The following is a 13,572-nucleotide window of genomic DNA, read 5'->3' as shown; positions in this document are numbered from 1 at the left end:
TCCGTTCATGTACAACTGTAGCAAATGCAAGCTGACATAGCAATGGGAAGACCACCAGTAGTTGCCTAGGGAGGGCTGGGAAATTGCAGAGGGGCAGAGGGAAACTTCTGGAGGTGAATGATGACTCTGCTCTCTTAGTGGAGATATCACCAGTGTATATGCATGTCAGGATTTATCACACTACATTTTTAATATGCACGGTGTGTTGTAGTAATTTATACCTCAATAAGCTGCTACCCTTCAGTGCCCACCTACCTCTTCCCATGTAGCCCAGTTGCTCACTCTGGCTTGAGTCCCAACTGGCCTGTGCATCTGTTGTCTTTGTCACCTCAAGCATGAGTTACTCTGCATTGTTTTGTTTCTTTTCTGATCTCCTGTCTTTCCGAAGTAGAATGCATGTTCCACCGCAACCGGCCTGCTCTGTTCACCTCTCGAGCCCTCAGGAGTTCTTAGTAGCTCTTAGCTGGTGAATGAATGGGTTGGTGGGTGGGGAACGAGCATGGTCCTCATGGAGCTGGAGAAGGGGCAGGCCCCACGGGTTGCCGCAAGGAGAAGCCAACCTGGAGCTGGCCAGCAGGGCTGAGGCTGAGGAGGCTGCTGGGACCTTGGGAATGCAGCTTGCAGAGCTCTGGCCCTGGGCAGGGGCTGCTCCTGCCCTGTGCAGAGGTCAGAGGCCTGGCTGTGTTAGCAGAGGGGTGGGGGTTGCAGAGGCTGCCGTGTGCTGGAGATGGCTCTGCCAGGCCGGTGCTCGGATTACCTCGCTCAATCTCTATTATATGGGGAAGGCTCAGGTGTAGCACATCAGATGCCCCAACATCCGACTGCAAGTGACGGGATAGAGATTTGAGCCCTGATGCCCCGCTGCATGGCCTTCCCTATTTCTTGGTCTCCATTGGAGCCAAGTTTTTTTTTTTTTTTTTTTTTTTAATGTTTTATTTATTTATTTTTTTTCGGGGGTACACCAGGTTCAATCATCTGTTTTTATACACATATCCCCATATTCCCTCCCTTCCTTGGCTCCCCCCCCTCGAGTCCCCCCCACCCTCCCTGCCCCAGTCCTCTAAGGCATCTTCCATCCTCGAGTATGGAGCCAAGTTTTTGAAGCTTCTATCTCACATACATCTTCCAGCACAGTGTGAGACTGCACTGCCTCTGGTTTCAGTACTTTGGTATCTCCCCAAGCTCTAGGAGGGGCACACCACTCCCCAGCAGGTCGGTGCTACTGGCGAGAGAAACTGCTCTGGCCATGCAGGGCAGACGGTTTGAATGGGGCAAAGGTGAAATAAGGGCTGGTTTGGAGCCTCCGTTTCCAACGTACTCTTCCTACTCATCTGGTCAGCTTGGTGAAGGGAAGTGAGAAATCCTGGGATGCCACAGTCACCCACCAGGGAGCAGGGAGGCAGCCACCCCATCCCCCCCAGGCACCTCCTCTTGAGCCCATGAGCATGCAGGGCTCCAGTTTCAATCAGCACTCCACCAGAGTGCTTGGTGTGGCCAGGACTGCTTTTCTAAGAGGAGCCCAAACCTCAGTTTTTATACTGATATAATTGGAAATAAATGGAATTCCTTTTAAAAGAATTACATGCCAGAACACAGCACCATATCTGGGATTTGCTTCAAAGTCACCCAGGGCAGAGGCAGTGGGTGAGTGTAGAGATGGTGCACTGGTCATCTTGGGCTGCCCTTACAAATACTGCAGATGATGCAGCTCAAAGAACAAAAACTTATTTCCTCACAGTTCTGGAGTCTGAAAGTCTGAGATCAAGGTGTAGGCAAGGCTGGTTTCTCCTGAGGCCTCTCTCCTTGGCTTGTAGATGGCCATCTTCTCCCTGTGTCCTCACATGGTCATCTGTCTGTGTGTGATGTGTCCTAATCTCTTCTTATAAGGACATCAGTCATATTTTATTAAGGCCCACCCATATGACACCATTTTATCTTAATCACCTCATTAAAGATCCCACCTCTAAACATAGTCACATTCTGAGGTCCTGGGGGTTAGAGCTTCAGCATATGGACTTCACGGGGGACACTGTTTAGCCCACAACACATGGTGAAATGAACCACTAGCTGGTCCTCGTAGAGCTGGCCATGGGTCCAAGGAGCTCATCATAATATCACCCTCTCCAGTTTGCAGATGCTGGAATGTTTCCCCCTAAACAATACAAGACTTTGTTCAAGCCACACCTCACCTGTTTGCAGGCTGCCTTGGGCCACAAGCCCAGCTGTGTGGCCTCAACAGAGAAGGTGCCATGCTCACTGCAGAAGCCAGCCTGGCCTGTCCCCTGCTGAACCTTCAGAAGAGAAATTCATAGCGTCCTCTCGCTTGCTTTCCTTGGCCTATGAGAGAAACAGCTCTCACCCCGCGTGGGAAGATCAAAAAGTCTTTGTTCCCTTGACGTGATGTGGAACCTCATGTATCATAACTGGTGGGCACACTTCTCCTGCCCCCTGCTTGGTGGGGCCAGGAGTGAGGGCAGCTGGAAGGCCGTGCTCCCAGCTCTCCTGAGGGATGAGGAGCCCATGCAGGGAGAGTGGGTTCTGTTTTTAGGGTCTCACTAGAGCCATAAATAAAATACACTCTGGTCCTGATGTCATTTATTTCCAGAGGTGTTTGGAGGACTCACAATAACTGCAGAGTGTATTTTGAAACATCTTAGTGGCTGAGCTCAAAAAAATAAAAATAAAAAAGGGCCTGTAATTGCTCTCACAGGCCCTTGCTCTTCCTGTGCAGTTATGTGGTCAGTAGACATCGGAAGAAAATTATGCGTTTGTGTTCAGTGCAACAGAGCACAATGCAGGCCCCAACCCTCAGTGTGAAGACTTAGTAAAGCCTGAGAGTTGGGACTGGCTTTTAAACACCTAGAATGTCAGTGCTGAAGGCACCTCCAGCCCTGTAGGGGTTGGATTCTTGGCCAACCTGCTTGTTTTCTAGGAGGGGAAACTGAGTCAGGAGCATCCTCCCTCCCATGCCACTATTCCACTGTGTTCAGTGCTATAAAACACGCCTTTGGAGAGGTTCTTTTGTGTTTTGTTATGACAGGAAATGGGAGCCATCTGGGCTGAGCGGGGTTGTAGCTGTGGTCAGGAGAGGGCGGTGGGGGCAGGGCTCTGCCTGCCCCCACGTTCTCAGTGCTGGCCCTGGGAGGTGCACCTAGAAGAACCCAAGATGGGCTCATGTGATTCTGGAATGGGGCTCCTGACCTAGGGCTGAGGGCCCTTGTCGCATATGGACAGGGGGCCCCTGTTGGATCCCGGCACCTAGCAGCACTTTGTACACTGGTGCGAAGCTGAAGCTTTGTCTTGAAGGAGACTGAGGGAGGCAGTGGCTGCCTGCCTGCCTCCAGCACCAGCACTGGGCAGCTGAGGCAGCTGGCCACGGGAGGCCTGGCCCTGGGCATGCATGGTGGACCCAGGGCCAAGATGCAAGAAGCCATGGATTTTGACACAATATCTTCTGATTTGCAAATGTGGGGACTCGTGCAAACCAACAAGGCCAAAGAGCAGGACAAAAGTCTGCATGGCAGCCAAGGCCCAGGAGCCTCCAGTTTCCAAAGTTTAGGTTTGACTGTGTTGAAACTTACCTGAGACCTGTGCCACCAGAAAACAGTGATGTTTATGAATCCCGCCCCCCACTATGTCTCACCCTGCTTTGCACGAAGGGGGAGGCTTGCTGTCTATGACCACGAGACTCATGGTGACACCTGTGCCCCTGGGACAAAGCTATTCCCTTTCTGGCTGAAGCTGCTGACAAGGAGGTTCCTTCCTCCTCTCAGAACAGACACAGCTCGTGCCCCAGCCCCACCCCCACAACACCTTCCTCCTCTCATGGTTGATCGGCAGAGATTTGAGGACTTTGTCCCCTGAAACAAACTAGATGCACAGAAAGCCGTTTCCTGTGATTTGGGCCGACCGAGACTTCTGCAGTGCGCAAACCCTTCACCTGTAAATCACCCACCTGTACATCAATTACCCGTGAGTCAATCATGAAATCACTCCCCTGTAAATCACCCCCTGTGTGTTGGCCACGTGCCCATCACCCACCTGTAAACCAATCACCTGTAATCACCCACCTGTAACCTATCTCCTCCCCTAGCTACTGCAACAGCCTGAATGACGAATGCCCTCACTTGCTGGGGATTTGTTTTTGGCAGGTTCAAGCCTTGCAGACGGGCTGAGAGGCTGGAATGGAGCTGTCCAATGGCCTGGTCGGGGGTGAGGTGAGTTGCCCCATCCCAGCAGGTCAGCATGACTGGGCCAGAGCGCTCAGGTGTGCAGGTAAGCCAACCCTCGAGGCTCGTGGGCAGGTGGGTGCCCAGCTCCTCAGCCCTGCTCCTCCGCCCTGCTTGGCCCCTTTGGTGCTGGGCTAACTGGGCTTCTGGGGCCAGCTCTTTGCATCTCCAATGACTGCATTTGAAATGCATAAATCCTGGGTGAAGAATTTAAATAACCTTTCTCCACTACTGTCTGCTGTATTACGTTCAACCGAGAAGGCTGTTTACTTCTCAGAGTTTTTCATTAAAGATTTCCTGAGTGATTCATAAATATCAATTAAGACTACCAAATCCAGAGGTCCGGAAGGTAACCAGAATCTCAGAGAGTGGAACTGGGAAGCCGGGTGGCTAGCTATGGTTTCCACTTCTGTTGTTGGGCCCAGTGGATAGATGGCAGGGACGGCCACTGAGCAAGCCTGCAAAGACTGTTCAGCAGGCCCTAGGCCTCCTGGGCCCCAGGACGCTCCCCTTTAGAACCCAGTTTTCAAAGGGAAAGTCATTCCCCTTGGGTTTGCACAGACGCAGCTGTGGAGCAGCAAGGTCAGCTACTCACCAATGGGGGTGGCCAGGCCGGGTGTGCCTTTCTAAGTCCTGAACAGGCAGCATGCAGTGACCAAGGGCTTCTGTGGAATCTCATTGGGCCAAATGCCAGCACCTGAATAATTCTGATTTACCTGGCTTCTATCCCTCAGAAGACCAACAAAAGGAACATATTCACTAAACTTTTTCTGTAAAAAATAGTAACTTTGTTCATTACAAAATTTTTCAAGCTAGCAGGCTGAGCACATGTTACAGTTCCCCTACCCACCAGCAAATCCATGCAAAAGTAAACAGGGTGATAAGAAGACCACATTTAGAAGTGAAACAAGCACAGAGACTAGGTTGTGAGGAGCCCCTGAAAGATGGAGAGTAGAACTGGAGTCTCTGAAGGACACTGCAAAAGGTAGGATCGCTACCAAAAGCACCCCATGCTTAGAAGCAGAGGGTCCTGGGGCTCAGGAAGTGTAGAGGGACCACAGGAGCAATCAGGAGGACCCCCTCCCCATGTCCTGTTTCCTGACAGTGAAGCAAGTAGTGCCTACCTTGGTCAGGGTTGGGGAGTGAGAGACAAACAACACAAGAACTTACATCAGAGGAAACTGAGTTGCTAGAGCAAGTGAGGATTTTGAAAAGGTATGTGTAGCTAAGAGAGAGAGAAGTGGGTTCTTTTGTGAAATACAAAGAGATAAAAAATAAAAACAGTAGCTTTGAGAACAAGTAATTTCTGAAGTTAGAAGCTTTAGAAGTAAAAATTAAAATACATAACTTAGAATATTAAGTTCAAATAAAAGAAGAAAGTGAAAAAAAAGTTATTCATAGTTCTATTCCAAAAGATACACATTTCATCATATTGGTGAATTTTCTTCCAGACACACACACACACACTAACCAAAATATTAGGATTCTATGTATATATGCTTAGAATATGTATACATATATCTGTTATTTTGTAAGCTTTTATAGTTAACAGCATAATATATCTTTCTATGACCCTATAGACTTAATTTTGACCTACAAGGAAAACTTGCTGATGAATTAAACGTGATGAAAACTGCCAGAGGATATGATGATGGTATGTGGTTATTTACGTGACCAAGAAAGAGAACCCTGGGTCTCATCAGATATTCTCTAGATTTAGAAAAACTAACTCCAAAAATTTCACAGAAGGGGCACAGACCTAAATCTCTGCCTTGAGAGAGTAAGTCTTTCAAAAATAAATTCTGACCATTTAATCATTAATTATTTTAGTGAATAATAAACCAACATGATCACACAGAAACAAATGAGAATAAAAATAGTCCTAAGAGAGGCACAAAGCAGAATCTAGTCAGGAAACAAGGCTGAGCTGATGCTGAGCAGGGGAATTTTCTTTTGTGAGAGAAGGGGAGAGAGAGGGAGACAGGCAGAGGGAGGAGAGGGAGAATGCTACTTCCTGGAACAGATGTAAACCTATTAGATGATGGAGAAAGCAAAACTCAGGGACTCCTGGCTCCAAGAGCAGAGTTTCGCCCCCAATCAATGATGGGTCATTTTTAAAAATTTTATTATTTTTTTTATTAAGTATAGTTGATTTTTTTAATTAGGTATAGTTGATTGTGTTAGTTTCAGGTGTACAGCAAAGTGATTCTGTTATGTATATATATATTTTTCAGATTCTTTTCCCTCATAGGTTATTATAAGATATTTAATATAGTTCCCTGTGCTATATGGTAAATCCTTGTTGTTTATTTTATATATAGTAGTGTGTATCTGTGAATCAATGATGGATCATTTTGATGCTATAAAACACACAAATAGTTAGATCTGACCTAGCTATTGTTACCAGATGCAATGTGTCTGTTGCTTGGGGCACAGAGCCAATGAACACAAGTGCTTTTGATTAAAGCAGATGCATTTATCACTTGTGATAAGTACGGAGACAGGGAGGTAGCTATCAAAGCACTGTCTCCCCGTGTGGTTGGACGGGCAGCAGGTGGGGCAGGGTTAAGCCTGGAGGTATGCATACTCACGAAAGGGCAGACAGATCATCCGTAGGTATTGTAATGAGGCAAAGGTTACTCTAGGTTGCCAGAGACTGCAAGCAAGCAGGTGATTGGTTGTTTGCTCACACTGTGGTATCTTGTTGACTGGAATGTACCATAACCTTTTCAGAACATTGGGTGTTTGGAAATTTGTGCCATTTAATGGTTAGTTTCTGCAAACAAAGCACACTTTGCTTTAAACCCATCACTTCCCTACCACTTCCTAACTGACACTATAAGGCCCCCGCCGCTGAGGAGGATTTGCTTTCAGTATCCCAGAGCGAACAGCAGGCCACCGAGGGCTCCCTCTCCAAAATGGAAGTCAGGAGCCACGCGTGGCTATTTGCATTTAAATTAATTAAAACACAGTAATATTAAAAATTCAGTTCCTCATCACACTAGCCCCGTTATAAGTGCTCAAAAGCCACATGTGGACGGTGGCCGCCATCCAGGACAACCCAGGGCATTTAGTTCATCGCTGGAAATTATGCTGGAACTTGAAGGTCTATAAGAGTCTTAAAATAAATTATTGTTGTTTATCTGAGAACACAGCTTATCAGGTATCATCTTAAGTGTGTTCACCTCCTTTCCCCACCCCCTGAACAGAGTTCAGACTTTGTGTAATCCGCCCTCCCTCACAGTTTGCGGAGAATTCTGGCTCTAGCTGTCCTGTGTGGGGTTGTGGGCAGGTTTGAAGGGGCACCTGTTGGAGGAGGGAACAGGGGAATAAGGGGAAATGTTTTAAATCATGCGTGGATTAAGTCGAATCTTCCAAATTTTAGTCATCCAGTACTTCTCTCACCATGTTCTGTCATGTGTAAGTGATATGAATTCCTGTTTTCTTTAAACCAGCTCATTTTTCTCAACATGGCCTTGTTCTAAATGGGATTAGTAGGATATAGTTTAGAACATAATTTTTTGTCTTAATTATTATTTGTCTAATTTGTATTAAAATAGACGTATCCACTTTTTTGGTAGTGAAATGTGGTTTTATTGGCATATTAGGACTACCAGGGGTCCCTGTAACACACTCTGGTGTGCCCTGGATTATGTTTGCAGAGAAACATAAGTGAGCAATCTGCCCCTCTTAGAATGACTTCTGACGGCTAACCTATGCTGTGAGTCTGCTGCATTCTGGGGCTGAATGTGTGGGCCCTGCTTTATAAGGATGCTCACATCCAGCAAGTGCTCCTGGCCAGGCTGTAAAACTCTCAGGTGTAGAACCTTTCCTAATGCTGGAATACCCGATTCTCATTCCCATGTGAAAACACAGAAACTTGGAGGTTTAGGAGCCCGTCCCAGGTCATAAACAACAGGTGGGACTTGGGTGTCCTCGGCCTCGAAGCACGTGAACCTGCTTCCCCGCGTGTCCAGCCCTCACCAGAGCCTGGCTGTTGGCAGGCTGATGGCGTTGGGCTGTGATGTCACAACTGTCTCTGGTTGCCTCCATCTTAATCATGTGCTCAGTTTGGAAATGCCCCAGCTTTGCAAGGGACTGACTGTGTGGAATGACTTAGCTTCTGACTTTATTTGAGAAGCTGAATGTTGGATATATTTTGTTTCAGTGCAAAGCTGACTTCCTGTCTTCTCATCCCTTCTGCTCCACACACGCATCCACACATTAAAAATCTCAGAATTAGGAAGGAGAATATAAGCCTGGATATTTTGGTGGATGGTTTGTGAGGGAAAAGCTAGCTGTCAGGGGTCAGTTCTGGGCCTGTTCGTAACAAGTGTCTCAAGGAGCTCCACTGACAAACCCTCATGGCATGACAGGACATTCTCAGTGTCAGACATCCCTGGGGCAAGGCCCATGTTATCTGTGTTCAAACGTGTTACACAGATGCACACTGGACAGGAAGGCCACATGGCTGCCACTGTATCTCCATCAAATCCCCAGCTCCCAGCACATGGTAAGCCCGCAAAAACCATTTGTGGGATGAATGAAAAGGGCAGGGCTCTGATGAGAAAAACTGACCATTGAGGGAGAAAGCACTGACCAGTGAGAGAGACTGACCAGGAAGGCAAGAGCCTTCCGTTTCAGCCATTCCTCCTACACACACTGTGAGACTGACCCATGACTTTGTCTCTGAATTTCCAATTCTCAGCCGTAAAATGCCCTCTTCTATATCCAGGCAGGGTCCAGTCCTGCGTGCTAAAGGTGGAGTCCTTGCTCTCAGGCCTGGTGGAGGCAGGCTCAGACACTTGTAGCCAATGGCAGCTTGCAGTGACCTTGAGGAATACGCCACGTGGGGTCCCAGACCCAGATGGTGTAACTTGAAATTTAGTCCAAGATCTGAGCCACAGGATGGGTGATGGTCCTCCCAAGGTTGGGGGACACATTTTACTTTGCCTGACCAAGAGCACTGTCACACTTCCCCAGGAGGCCTGAGACACAGAGCAAGGGAAAGGAAACCCAGCTTCCCTGACTGCGCTGCCTGCGTGCTGGCCAGCTCACTGAGAGGTCTGGGCTCTGTCCTCCTCTGGGGCCCTCAGCACCCTGGGCATGCCAGCAGTTGCCTCTCCCTCAAGAACACAGCCACGGCTCCCAAGATCAGGTGTGTGTCTTCTTCTCAGGGTTACTAACAGACTTTTGGATTATCCTGGGAGCTCCCTGCAAACCCAAATGAGAATTGAAGGAAGAGATGTTATCTGACCAGCAAATCGGACACACAGTCTGGAGGAAGATAAAATCAGCAGGTTTTGCTTTGTGATGGGTATGCACTGAGCCCTGGGAGCAAGGATGCCACTTTGTGTTCATAATTAAAAAAAAAAATCTTTGACAAGAGCAAAGATTGTCCTTCTTATATCTTCTTTTTTTTTTAATTTAAAACGTATGTTTTATTGGCATACAATTGACACAATTATACACATATTTAAAGTGTACAATTTAATAAGTTTGAGGGACATACACACCTGTGGAAACATCACCACAATCAAGAGCGTGAACTTATTAGTCACTTCCAAAAGTCCCCTTGCACTCTTTGTAGTCTTTCACTTCCCTCCCCAGCAGCTGCTGATCTGCTTTTGTCATCAAAGATTTGTTACATTTGCATTTTCCAGAGTTTTCTGTACAGGGAACCAATCATACAGTTTACACCCTTTTTTTTGTCTGGCTTCTTTCACTCAGCATGATAATTTTGCGAGTCATCCGTGATGTTTTGTGTACAAATAGTTCATCTCTTTTTATTTCTGAGTTGAATTCCATCATATAGGTGGACCACAATTTATTTATCCATTTACCTGTTGATGCGCTGTTTCCAGATCTTGGCTGTTTCAAGTAAAGCTACAGAGCCTGGAGTTCATAAATCAACACTCAGAGAACAGGACCCTTCACCAGCTCTTGGGCCTCTCGTGCAGGCCCAACAGCTTCTGTATTCAAGGATGGCAAGACATGCGGCAGCCTGATGTTCCCTGGACTCAGTCTACTCCTGCCTCCACCAACAGGTGGCACCATTTAACATGTCAGGTACTGTCTCTGTTCCATTTAGGGGCCAGGACTCAGTGAGTTGTCACTGAGTCCTTGAGACAGAGACCAACGTGGAGCATGGGGTAGAAATGTAAGTCAAATACATACAGCTACTCCAGATCTTCGGAGAGGTACACACCACTCCTGGTGACTGAATATGCCTGGGGTTCTATGGCTGTGTTAAAACAATAAAGTGGGACTTCCCTGGTGGTGCGGTGGTTAAGAATCCACCTGCCAATGCAGGGGACATGGGTTCAATCCCTGCTCCAGGAAGATCCCACATGCTGCGGAGCAACTAAGCCCGTGCACCACAGCTATTGAGCCTGCGCTCTAGAGCCCGTGAGCTACAAGTATTAAGCCCATGTGCCTAGAGGCCATGCTATGCAACAAGAGAAGCCACCACAACAAGGAGCCCACACACCACAATGAAGAGTAGCCCCCGCTTACCAAAACTAGAGAAAGCCCGTGTGCAGCAATGAAGACCTAATACAGCCAATAAATAAGTAAATAAACTAAAAAAAAAAAAAAAAACAATAAAGAAATCAAGAGCTTCCTGAGAGGTTCTGGGTACTGGATTGAACCATGTGGTCAGCACCAGGACTATTCTCATCTTTCTAGCTTCTCAAAAGAGGAGGAAGAGTTGTGTACTGATTTGGCCCTCACTGGGCATTTTAAAGATTTGACCTGAATGTCTTTACACAGGGCAGGACTCTCCTGTTTGCCACAGACCCACCACTCTGTATTGTCTTAGACCTGGTTAGGCTTCATTTATTTCTATGAGCTGCATGAACCCTGCTGGCATTTGGAAGGTACTGATTCAATCCAAACCTTTTATTCTCAAGATAACAAAGCAGACACAGAGGAATTAGGTGTCTGACTTAACCGAGTTCAGTCAGCAGCTACATTAGTTGGAACCTAAGTTTTCTAAATTTTATGCTACTAGCATTTTGCTATCTCTTGGTTGAGTGTGAATGGAGGAGTCAAAGAGTGCCCTGAATTGGAATGTAAAAACGATAGTAGGATGGGGAACTTCCAGGCGTGGGAGAATGGAAGAAATGTCAACAGCCCCATTGTACATGGAGATTGCTCTGACATGCTAATGATGGCATGCTTATCCCTGTATGATGAAGCTTGTCCTCAGAAAGCACTCTAGACCTGCCATTCCATAAAGAGATACCAGAGACCCACTTTTCCCTGTCCCTACCCTCTAACTACAACTAAATAACCTGGAAATAACCCAACAGACAATCATAAAAGGACTCAGAAAGGTAGAAAGAGGGGGGTAGACTGGTTCTTCAAATTTTACACTTGAAGAACAACATGGTGAGGTCCCTAGATCTTATTTTCAATCTCATAGACATGCAGACCTGGGTGCTGGGGAACCCTATGCTTGCTGATACTGTCTTCCTGTAGTTTTACAGGAATGAAGGGTAAATAAAGATGTTCTCAGATGAAGAAAAATTAAGAAAATTTGTTGCTAGCAGATCCACCCCAAAAGAATGATAAAGGAAGCTCTCCAAACACAAAGGAAATGATAACAAATGAAGGATTTAGAAAGGAAGGAACAATGGAATGGGTAAAAAATAGCGATTGATATAGTTAATATACTTGTCCCCATGAATTTTAAAATCATATCTGATGGTTGTCACAAAGATAATAACAACAGCAGTTGTGCTGCTGGAAACAATATATTCAACAATATATTCAAAAACAATATATTCAAAAAGTAGAGAAGATAAAAAAACCTAAGTGAAAGTAAAATTTCAATATTTGAAATGGTAAGTCTGATACCTGTAGGCTATGATAAGTTGTTTATGTATATTATAGTATTTAGAAAACTACACAAGGCTGTATACTAAGAAGAGCTTAAACAAAACAATATGGAATCCTAATAATATGTTTAGGAAACCCACAGGAAGCCAAGAAAAAACAAACAGAGGAAAGAGAAAAAGAAGAAACAAACAGAAAACAAATAATAGAGTGGTGTACTGAAGTCCTAACATATCAGTAATTACTTGAATGTAAATGGTTTAAATAAATCAATTAAATGACAGAGACTGGTAGAGTGAATTCTGAAACATGACCCAGATCAATACTGTCTACAAGAAGCTCACCTCAAACACAGTGGCATGGGAATGTAAAAAATGAACAAATAGAAAAAGATATATCATGCTAACATTAATTTTCAAAAAGCAGGAGTGACAATATTAACATTGTTGCTGAACTCAGGTTTAGCTGCTCATCGCTCAAGAATCCAATACTGAGAGAGAAGTGTTAGGTGAAAAGAAAGATAGCTTTATTGAGGAAGCCAGCAATCCTGGGGAGAAGATGGGCTCATGTCCCAAAGGACCAATTCCCCACTGCCAATCATGGGGCAAGAGCTTTTAAAAGGGTTTCAGGGTTGTATAGGCAGAGGGAGGGGGCTACAGCAGAAGAGCACAGTCAGCTCTGACAGTCATCTTGAAATTGGTCATGCAGCAGTTTGATCAGTATCATCTTGATTGTTTTAAGTACAGTTAATCTTCAGTTCTAGGATCGGTCTGTGTCCATTTCTTTGAGGGCAGTTCTTGGAACTGTGTGAGAGAGAGCAGCTTATGTCATGGCTACATAACATGTAGCCTGGTCATCATGTAGTTAACTTCTTCCACCTGATGGGTATTTCAGTATCTGCAAACCAGCTCAAAGGATATGGTTCAGAATATTAGCTATAACTTTTGAGGTGGGACTAAAGGTCCTTGACTTTGTTTAATGGCTAAACTATTATTATTTTGTCCTGTTTGACTGCTTTTCTTTGCTTCCACATTTTTTCATTTCTCTGATTAAATTTGTTCTTTGGCTAAAGTTTTTCTATAGACAAAAGACAGGTGGAGGACATGGAGGTGGGGTCTGTCCTGGATGAGCCCCATAGAGTCCTGCTCTATTACCATATCAGATAAATAGGCTTGAAGAGAAAGAAAATTTCTAGGAAAGAAAAGAACACTATTACATAATGATAAAAGTATCAATCACCAGTAAGACACTGAAATTCTTAATTTATATGAACCAAACAATCAAGCTTCAAAATACATGATGCAAAAACTGATAGAACTGAAAGGAGAAAAAGACAAATCCACAAAAATATTGGGAATTTCAACACCCTGCTAAAGGAGTACTAGACAGAAAATTAGCAAAGATGCAGAAGATGTGAATAGTGCGACCAACAGGGTCTACAGGACAACTATGGAATACTCTACCTAACAACAGAAGAATGCACATTCTCAAGTGTCCATGGAAC

This window comes from Hippopotamus amphibius, chromosome 2, assembly GCF_030028045.1.
Source record: "Hippopotamus amphibius kiboko isolate mHipAmp2 chromosome 2, mHipAmp2.hap2, whole genome shotgun sequence".
NCBI lineage: Eukaryota > Metazoa > Chordata > Mammalia > Artiodactyla > Hippopotamidae > Hippopotamus > Hippopotamus amphibius.
Note: the sequence above shows the minus strand (reverse complement) of the source record.